Source organism: Corvus brachyrhynchos, unplaced genomic scaffold (assembly GCF_000691975.1).
Source record: "Corvus brachyrhynchos isolate BGI_N302 unplaced genomic scaffold, ASM69197v1 scaffold80, whole genome shotgun sequence".
Classification (NCBI taxonomy): Eukaryota; Metazoa; Chordata; class Aves; order Passeriformes; family Corvidae; genus Corvus; species Corvus brachyrhynchos.
In genome coordinates this window covers 14,139,904-14,147,011 of record NW_008236769.1, presented here as the reverse complement: position 1 = coordinate 14,147,011, position 7,108 = coordinate 14,139,904, and the positions used below count along the sequence as shown (strand labels likewise).

The 7,108-nt window shown below is 45.7% G+C and overlaps 1 protein-coding gene across 1 annotated transcript in view; it reads left to right on the top strand.

Annotated features, from left to right (window-relative positions):
• The first annotated feature begins 6,134 nt into the window (after nt 1-6,134).
• The window catches only part of FGFRL1 (fibroblast growth factor receptor-like 1), a 167,402-nt gene continuing 166,428 nt past the window's right edge, over nt 6,135-7,108 (top strand). Inside the window, exon 1 of the mRNA XM_017727773.1 lies at nt 6,135-6,211. The gene's annotated coding sequence lies outside the window, so the exon portion shown is untranslated. The remainder of the gene's footprint in view (nt 6,212-7,108) is intronic.

The following is a 7,108-nucleotide window of genomic DNA, read 5'->3' as shown; positions in this document are numbered from 1 at the left end:
TTAATAGCTCTCTTAAGTAAACAGACACCTGCACTTTACAGAAACATGAGAAGATAAGTCCACTGGCCCATGGAGGTTAAGTTCTTATTTATTTCTATCATATGTGATTTACTATCCAGCCATTTTTCTCATGAGATATGTTGTCACCTTCTCCCTGCCCTGTGTATATCTGCTGCTCACCAGGACACCGGCCAGCCCTACTCTGCTCCTGTTATTTTGGAAACCCAGAGCTGTGAGTTTCATAAAGGCTGGGTTAAGTAAGCAACAGATTTATCTTTGTCGAAAGATAAAAGTGTTTGGCAGTGAATGTTGCCAGCTCCTTACATATTTCCAAGGCTCCTTGGCTCTCTGTTCTTCCCTTCGCTGAGGATGGCTCAGGGGGCTGCTGCCCAGACCAAGGGGCAGCCTTGCATCATCCAGGCCTGAGCAGACTTGGTGTGGTTAATATTTAATCCTCCCAGTGCCTGGGGAGGGTGGGCCAGATGCTCCCCATGTAGTGTCGGGTGCATCATGCCATGGTGGATTTCGTATCCGTCCTCTTTGGGCTATGGGCGAGAGGGCAGCGCTCCTCAGGTCCATCAAGGTTTGTCCTCCTGGTGTGAGAGTGCCCCCCCAGCCTTGCCCTGCACACCCAGCCACCCCAGCGGTGCTGTTGGATGAAGCCGTGGGCACAACAGCAGGACAAGGAGAGTCTGGTGAACGTTTGAGCAGCTGAAGGGCCAAGAAGAGCCCACTGAGTTCAGAGATTCCCTCATGGGAAACTCATCTCCCATCAGGAGTAAAGCCATGGCTGTGCTGTTGGGGTGGTATGGCTGCATGGGCTGAGGGCCGTCCACAAGATTCAGAAAAATTGCATCTCCAGGAGAGACTGAAAAGCACTGAAGTGATGGATGTATCTTCCCTGCAAACTCTGTGCTGTGCCAGAGCAGCCCTGGCTGGATCTCTATTTGGGGGAATCAAGGAGAGTTTCTCAGGCAAACCCTGGGCAAAACAAAGGTCCTGCCAGTCCAGGCAGGCTGGAACAAGATGCTCACTGGGGAGAAGGCAGCACAGCTCTCTCACCCCATTTCTCAGGAAGGATCCCATTCCAGTCTCCTATTGTTTCTATTTGCATACAGATAGAAATTTCCTACGAGGATCATTTCCGTATGGTTTTTACACATGAGAGTAAACAAGACATAGCTGTCGACTGTATAGTTAACATATTTTTGGTGGTGTTCCCATCCAGAAAATGCAGCTGCATTATATTCCTGATAGAGTGGAACTAAAGTTCGGCTTCAGCAAGAATGTTAATAAATGAAAGACATTTCAAACAACACTGATTGAGGCGAAGTGTCAGTCCCTCTTCCCCCCACCTACCCCCCTACAAGGCTTTATTTTTTTGCAGAGTTGCAAAAACTCTGATGTCTGACCTGGAAATCAGCAAATTTCTGCTGCTGGTTACACTTGTATGAATCTGAAATGGCTTTATTGGTTTCAGGGGGTTTGTCTGGGCCAGCACCACGGTCACTGAGAGCAGGGACTGTGCTGCTGCTTTACTGCAGGTTTGTCCTTCAGATAATTTGGTTTCTCTTTGTTATCAAGACCCAGCCAAAAAGGGGGGAGGCTGTGCTCGTACCACCTAAACTTAGTCAGTGCCCCTGACATGATGCATGTGGCTCTTGCCTAATCTCCCATTGCTGACAATTAAAACACAAACATATAGTCATATTTTTGGATGAAACTGTACAAACATTTCAAAACAGTTTATGCATGCAGATTTGTATGTTATCAGAGAGCACCACACATGCACATGGAATTTATGGAAAATGCTGAGAGATTTGAAAGGAAATAGTTTGGGAAGTTGTCTTATTTTTTTGAACATAAATCCCCAAACAGTTTCCCTTAACATTCCTCACGCCTGTTCAGCAATTAATACTTGGCATTTCTGTTTTTCATTCTGTCTGTTGATATTGGCCTTTTTTGTTTTGTTATTTTTCACAACTCTTCTTTCACGTTTGCTACATTCGTTTGCTAAACCCAATGCTAATCAATGTGTACAAATCTCCTTCTACAGGAGGATGATGTGAGGGAGCAGTTAGAGGAGATTTAGGCCTTCAAAACTGTGGTCTTCCCCCAAGATGAGATATTTAGATTGAAAGGTGCATATTCAGAGTCTTCAGCTCAGCCTACCTGGACTGAATAGTGGCTGCTCATATGAGTCTGTTGGTTTGATCAGGTTTTTTTCTCACTTAGAATGATTCCAATGGCTCCAGTGGGATTATTCTTGTTCTAGCCAGATGTAGAAGGAAAGCAAAATCAAATCCTTCATACATCAGTGTCAGACTGACTCCAAGAAACCAGTGTTGAGTGATATAAAGGATACGGGGCCTGAGGAAGGATGTGTTTATGGAGAACATTTGGAAACTTTAACTACTTCTAGTTTGAACAACCGCAGAGTTAGGGAACTGCCTGTGAATATTTAAGAGTGGAAAGAAGTACAGAGTGATGCAAAGGGATATGAAAAAGAGGAATGAGATATAATTAACAAAAGGAGGAGTATAATGCTTTAGAACAAATGGCAACCTTGTCTGCCATAAGCTTTTTGTACCATATTCTTCATCTGAATAGGTGAGCACCTTCCAGGCGTGTGGAAAGGGTGCTCAGATGTGGTTTGTTCCTATGATCATGGTGTAGTTGTTGGATAGAAGGGGAGCAGATTTTGTTGGAGATGTAGTATTTTTTCTTAGATCTACTGAGAGAAGTCAGACAAAAAAGCAAACGAGGTGTGGGCCCTGTGTGTCTAAACCTTCTGTGTGTACTTCCATCTAGATTGCTTGATCTAAACCCCTTCCTTGTTCTTACCTTTCCCATGAGGAAAGAGGATTTTGCATGAATTGTAGTGTTCTGTTATACTAGGACCTTCTTATACACGCTTTTGGAGTAGAGGAGGCTGCTTGAGGCTGTCACCCAGGGAATATTGGTCTGTACTTCACGGTGCTGCTTTGGGATGCTGTTTCTCCTGCACAAGTGAGCTTTGCCTTTGGGAGGAAAGTTCAGCTTATCCTGGAGAGAGGAGTTTTCTTCTGCTGTCACCCATCTTGGAGACATGAGCTAAGCAGCTGAGTAGTGTGTCCTAGACACTGAGACCTTGAAATTCATTTGGCAGCCGCTGGGAAGGCAGCGTGAGGGCCTCACACTGCCAACGAGATGCATCCTTCTGGTCTGGGCTGGGCTGGCATTCCCCGAGCACCTCTTGGACTCTGCTCAGGGCTGTCACGTTTCCCTGGTGCCAGGGAGTGCTGACACAGCGTGCCTAACCTGGCCAAGAGAGATAGGGCCTCTGGGCCAACTTGGAATTGTGGAAATGATTTCCTGCAGATGCCATCATGTGCAAATTTAGCACCAATGAGAAATCCAAGCACATTCGTCAGGCACAGCGAGGCTGGGCAGTGTGTGAGACCAGTCCTTGGTGAAAGGGCTGGGAACTCTCTGCTGGTGGTGCTTCAGACCAACACAAAGACCACAAGGTAGCAGAGGGATCATTTGTGCCTGTGAAAAGCCATGAAAGCCCTGGTACAGTGGCCATGGGGAAATGTGACTCCCCAGCATCCTGAACAAGACCCAAGGCTTGCATGATAGGACATCTAACCCTGTTACTATCCTTTCTTCTCTGTCAGACATTGGAATTCATGCTTCATGTATAAAAGTGAACCGTATACATATGATGAACCATTTGTTTCTTTGCAACACCACTTAGAGCAAAGCTAATCTAAGGGAGTAAATGTATATTTACATGAGAGAATGTATATTACTAAGGGAGTAAATGGATATTTTCCATGAGAGAAGATGTGACATCTTTTATTAAGAGAAAAATATAGATTTCAGTACTGTATCACCCTGTTTGATCTTTCCATCTGCCCATTCATCCCCTCTGAATATTACCTAGGTCATAGCTAGGTCTCAGTTACCACATATAGGGAAGATAGTGATTCTGCTCTCATAAAACACTGCTTTCTCTGAAAGACACCATTTTAGCCTTAACTATGGACACAAACAGAGCAGTGCAGTGACTCTGGTGTTGCACAAATGGAAAAGTGCATTTTGGGCTCCTTGTCTTCCCAGCTGTGACATCTTCTGTGCCGCCCTGTCACACACCAAATGCTTTATCAGAACCCATCCACCCAGGGAAATCCACCCTCTGCCCCATCAACCACGTTACTTACGTTTCCCTGCATCCAGAGCAACCCCCTTTTCCAGGCATCCGGGAGGGATGCTCAGGTTGACCCCACGTGGCGGCTGCCGCTGGAGTAAGCAGAGGAGGGCTGCATGGACGGGGTGGCAGGTGGAGGGAATGTGCTAATCCTGGTCATGCCCTTCCATCACCTTCACGTGCTCCGTCAGCTGCGCGGAGCCGCCCCGCACACCCTCCGCCCCGGTGGCATGTCGCCGTGGACCCGTGCCACGGGGCCTCGTGCTCCTCGGGCAAGGCACTGCTGCCAGCCCGAGTCGCTTGGATAACCGCAGCCCCATGGAGCGTCACAGGGAATCCGACAGCGTGGCTGCCACCTGCAGTTGGGGAAAAAAAAAAAAAAAAAATCACGGGAACAGGTCGGGAATTACAGTCCGGAGGTGCTGTGTCTCCCAGGTCATCTGCAAGGGAAAAGAAAAGGCAAAGCAATCAAGATTGGAGGGAAGAAATGGGATGGGGGGAAAGGGAGTTCTGTGATAGTGGAGGTGAGCAGCTCCTGTGAGAAAAGAGGTAAAAAAGCTGGAAAAAGTCCAGTTTGTGGTTTTGGAGACATAAGGAAAGTCGTCCTGGGGATGGATGTTCACTAGACCATCACAGCTATGCAAAATTTGAAAAGCCACGGTCCGGAAACAGGGCTTTGGGGACAACTGGGATACAAATGGACTGTTAGGCTCCTTCTCAGGCCATGTGGAGACATGAATTTTGTTGCTTAGCATTCGTTTTTGTTTGTCCGCTCCAGAAAGCTGTTTTCCCACAGCCTTGTCTCAGGACCATGGGGTGCAGGAGCAAACTGGGGCTGTTGACTTTCAGACTACTCAATCATCCTGCAAATTACAGCCAGCCCAGAAAAAAAACCACAGCTCTGCATGTTTCCTTTTTTAGGTAGAAGCGTTGGGAAAACAACATGAGATTTTGTTTCTGATAAACTAGGAGCTGTTTCAGGAATATTAATTATTTTTCTTGTATCAATATTTTACATTTATTCCTTTATTATGGTATTGGGATTGAGATGGATGAAGTCTACAGCATGGTTTCAGACTTTCTTTCAGGCATTCACAAGCCCCTGAAAAAAAAAAAATAGTGCTGACATTTTGAAGTCAGAAAGGTTTATTTTCTGGTTACTTTCGCCTGGGGTATGGAAGCTGTGGGCTCCATTCCCTGCCCCACGTAATCCCTTTGCAACATCACTTGGAATCAGATTCTTAAAAATCTTTCTGGATGCCTAAGGAAGGGGCTTAAAGGGCATCTGAAGGTGTTGAGGCACCTGAATAATTTTTAACTTCTTGTAATCCTCCATCTCCTAGAACTTCACACTGGTGAAAGGCTGCAGGAGAGATTTTGCTGCTTTGTAGTTGTACTGGGAGCAGAAACGCTCAGTCTGAAAGCTGTTGGAGCCTCCAAAGGCACATGTGATTTTCAATAAGGAAGTGAGGATGGAAGGAGTGGATCCATCATGGGATTTTTGTCCTCTGTGTCCAGCCTGAGCTGGGTGCTTGGTGCTGGGCTTGGGCACAGCCTGAGTTGGAAGAATGTCTTTTCTTTCAGAGCTGATTGAGGCCCAGAGAGATCTCACCCAAGTCTAGACAGTCTGAGACAAGATAGTCGTGGTGTATCTGGGATTTAAACCTCAATCTCAGTGCATGACTCAGAAAACAAGACGAGGAGTAGGAGCTCAGTCAGGTCCCCCTAACCTGGTAGGAAACCTGACTGTGAACCAATGTCCCACATCTGCACCAGAACTGGGGCTGCTTTGGACTTCAGTCTGCATGCAAACAGAGGTTGCGTAGATAGTTTCAGGGCTGGATCACCTTTGGGACAATGTCCTTGGGACAAAGACCTTGACTCCATTGGGGTGAAATGACTGGAAAATATTACAAAGAGGTGTTTTCATCCCGAGATGCAGCATGAAGTTGTGTTCTTATTCCGGTGCAAGTTAGAGTGATTTCATCAGAAGGCATGGCATGAACATGGCCACGTAGGGTAAGTCCTGAAGGTTTCCCTCAGTCAACACTGTCTTTGAAATCAATGAGGCTGAAGTTATTGCCTGATAGGAGGAGGAGTCCATCTGGAATTTCTCAGCTGAATTAACTTTAATAATAAAAATGATTATATAAATATGTAAGATATAAAAACAATATTGTCAGCTGCTTTGTTTGTTTCTGGCTCAAGGGGTTTATATGTTTAGTCTTGGATGTTTTTCACATTGATTTTGTGTATCAAGATTTAATGTTGTCAGGAATCACTGAGTAAAAATATTTAGTAATAACAATAATAATAGAGGGTGTGATTTCATAATCCTAACAAAATAGATAAGATGGATGTTCACATTACTTCTTGGCTTGGGTTTAGGAGTTCTCCTGGTGCCTATCACATTGAACTAGTATTGAGACAACTTTGTTTTCAAGGAGGTCTTCATGCTGGAGCATATCAAGCAAGAGATCTAAGAAACTATAACATCAACAGCAATGATGTTTCTTTTGAGATACAAAAAGTTTAGCTATTGAGGCAGTATTTTTTCTTGTCGTTTGTTTAGTCTATTTGGTGAATTCTGCCAGGTTGGTTTTGATCCTGAGTAAAGAGTGATTTGCTGTAAGAGAGAATGCATCAGCCAAGTCATGTTTGAAAGTAAATAATAAATAATTGTAACAGTTAATATAAGGAACTGACATCTCCACGGTTTATTTTCCACTTGGTTTAGTTTAGTTCAGGCCAGCTTCTTTCTGGCATCATTTGCATCCAAGCCGACAGATCAAAACGGGGCAGCCACCCCCCATCTCTGCCCCGCTGCCTGCGCGGTGGGTTCCCACGGCCGGGGCTCTCTCCTGGCGTGGGGAGAGCGGTGCTTTGGCCGGGACGGGTTGTGGGGTGCGGGGGGGG